Below are 3,509 nucleotides of genomic sequence, written 5' to 3' on the forward strand. Positions count from 1 at the left end.
TACTAAAATTGGAACGATACAGAGAAGATTAGCATGGCCCCTGCGCAAGGATGACACGCAAATTCGTGAAGCGTTCCATATTTTTTTTTATCTAAGATAATTTATAATCATCCCTGATAACCATTAATTCTTCACAATGCACCTATTCATGTATGTGACTATTATTAAGCCTTAAGACCGGCGCACACGTGAGTAATTTTACTCAAGTAAAATATGCGTCAAAATACTCAATGAAAATCCGCCGCACACGTGAGTATTTGACGCATGCATCATTTTACTTGAGTAAAATACTCACGAGTGCGCCGGGCATTACATTTGGTGCCGTGACAAGGATTGCTTGAACGAAGCCAGTTCGTAGTTACAGTCTGCTTGAACGAAGCCAGTTTGTAGTTAAAGTCTGCTTGAACGAAGCCAGTTCGTAGTTAAAGTCTGCTTGAACGAAGCCAGTTCGTAGATACAGTCTGCTTGAACGAAGCCAGTTCGTAGAGTGCTTGAACGAAGCCAGTTCGTACACGTATTCTGTGTACGTGTAAACGCACGCATGTGTACGTGTACACGCACGCACGCACACGTGCACACGCACGCCCACCCGCACGTGTACACGCACGCACGCACGCATGTGTACGTGCACACGCACGCATGCATGTGCACGTGCACACGCACGCACGCACGCACGTACGCACGCACGCCCGCACGTGTACGTGCATACGCACGCGCGTGTGCGTACACGTGCGGGCATGCGTGCCTGTCTACGCACACGTGCGTGCGTGCGTACGTGTGCACGTACACATGCGTGTGTGCGTGTGCACGTACACATGCGTGCGTGCGTGTGCACGCACGCACGCACGCACGAATGCACGTGTACGTGCACACGCACGCAAGCACGTACGTGCGCACGCACGCACGCACGCCCGCACGTGTACGTGCACGCACGCACGCATGTGGTACGTGCACACGTACGCACGCATGTGTACGTGCACACGTACGCACGCACGCACGCACGCACGTGTACGTGGACAGACACGCACGCCCGCACGTGTATGTGCACACGCACGCACGCACATGTACGCACACGCACGCACTCACGTGTACGTGCACACGCACGCACGCACGTGTACGTGCACACGCACGTGTACGTGCACACGCACGCACGTGTACGTGCACACGCACGCACGCACGCACGTGTACGGGCAAACGCACGCACGTGCACACGAACGCACGCCCGCACGTGTACGGCGGGTGTACGTGCACACGCACGCACACACGCAGGTGTACGTGCACACGCACGCACCCACATGTAGGTGCACACGCACGCACGCACGCACGCACGCACGCACGCACGCACGCACGCATGCACGTGTACGTGCCACACGCACGCACGCACGTGTACGTGCACACGCACGCACGCACGCACGTACGCACGCACGCCCGCACGTGTACGTGCATACGCACGCGCGTGTGCGTACACGTGCGGGCGGGCGTGCCTTGTCTACGCACACGTGCGTGCGTGCGTGTGCGTGCGTGCGTACGTGTGCACGTACACATGCGTGTGTGCGTGTGCACGTACACATGCGTGCGTGCGTGTGCACGCACGCACGCACGAATGCACGTGTACGTGCACACGCACGCAAGCACGTACGTGCGCACGCACGCCCGCACGCCCGCACGTGTACGTGCACACGCACGCACGCCCGCATGTGTACACGCACGCACGCACGCATGTGTACGTGCACACGCACGCACGCACGCCCGCACGTGTACGTGTCACACGCACGCACGCACGCACGCACGCACGTGTACGTGCACACGCACGCACGCATGTGTAAGTGCACACGTACGCACACAAGCACGTGTACGTGCACACGCACTCACACACGCACGCACGCACGCATGTGTATGTGTACACGCACGCACGCGCGCACGCGTACGTGCACACACACGCACGCACGCATGTGTAAGTGGACACGTACGCACGCAAGCACGTGTACGTGCACACGCACGTACGCACGCACGTGTACGTGCACACGCACACGGACGCACGCACGTGTACGTGCACACGCACGTGTACCTGCACACGCACGCACGCACGTGTACGTACACACGCACGCACGCACGCACGAACGTGTACGTGCACACGCACGCACGCACGCACGCATTGTACGTGCACCGCACGCACGCACGCACGCGTACGTGCACACGCACGCACGCACGTGTACGTGCACACGCACGCACGCATGTGTAAGTGCACACGTACGCACGCAAGCACGTGTACGTGAACACGCACGCAAGCACGTGTTCGTGCACACGCACGCACGCATGTGTAAGTGCACACGTACGCACGCAAGCACGTGTACGTGCACACGCACGCAAGCACGTGTACGTGCACACGCACGCACGCAAGCACGTGTACGTGCACACGCACGCACGCACGCACGTGTACGTGCACACGCACGCACGCACGTGTACGCACGCACGCACGCCTGCATGTGCACACGAACAAACGCCCGCACGTGTACGTGCACACGCACGCACGCAGGCACGCAGGCACCGCACGCACGCACGCAGAGCACGCAGGCACGCACGCACGCACGCACGTGTACGTGCACACGCGGCACGCACGTGTACGTGCACACGCACGCAAGCACGTACGTGCGCACGCACGCACGCACGCACACCCGCACGTGTACGTGCACACGCACGCCCGCACGTGTACACGCACGCACGCACGCAAGTGTACGTGCACACGCACGCACGCACGTGTACGTGCACACGCACGCACGCACGTGTACGTACACACGCACGCACGCACGACGAACTGTACGTGCACACGCACGCACGCACGCACGCATGTGTACGTGCACACGCACGCACGCACGCACGCACGCACGCACGTGTACGTGCACACGCACGCACGCACGCACGCACGTGTACGTGCACACGCACGCACGCATGTGTAAGTGCACACGTACGCACGCAGACCGTGTACGTGAACACGCACGCAAGCGCCGTGTTCGTGCACACGCACGCACGCATGTGTAAGTGCACAGTCGCACGCAAGCACGTGTACGTGCAAACGCACGCAAGCACGTGTACGTGCACACGCACGCACGCAAGCACGTGTACGTGCACACGCACGCACGCAATCACGTGTACGTTCACACGTACGCACGCACGCACGTGTACGTGCACACGCACGCACGCACGTGTACGCCACGCACGCACGCCTGCATGTGCACACGAACAAACGCCCCACGTGTACGTGCACACGCACGCACGCAGGCACGCAGGCACGCACGTGTACGTGCACACGCAGGCACGCACGTGTACGTGCACACGCACGCAAGCACGTACGTGCGCACGCACGCACGCACGCACACCCGCACGTGTACGTGCACACGGACGCCCGCACGTGTACACGCACGCACGTACGCAAGTGTACGTGCACACGCACGCACGCATGTGTACGTGCACACGCACGCACGTATGTGTACGTGCACACGTACGCACGC

The sequence above is a fragment of the Priapulus caudatus genome, unplaced genomic scaffold, assembly GCF_000485595.1.
Source record: "Priapulus caudatus unplaced genomic scaffold, Priapulus_caudatus-5.0.1 Scaffold667, whole genome shotgun sequence".
NCBI lineage: Eukaryota > Metazoa > Priapulida > Priapulimorpha > Priapulimorphida > Priapulidae > Priapulus > Priapulus caudatus.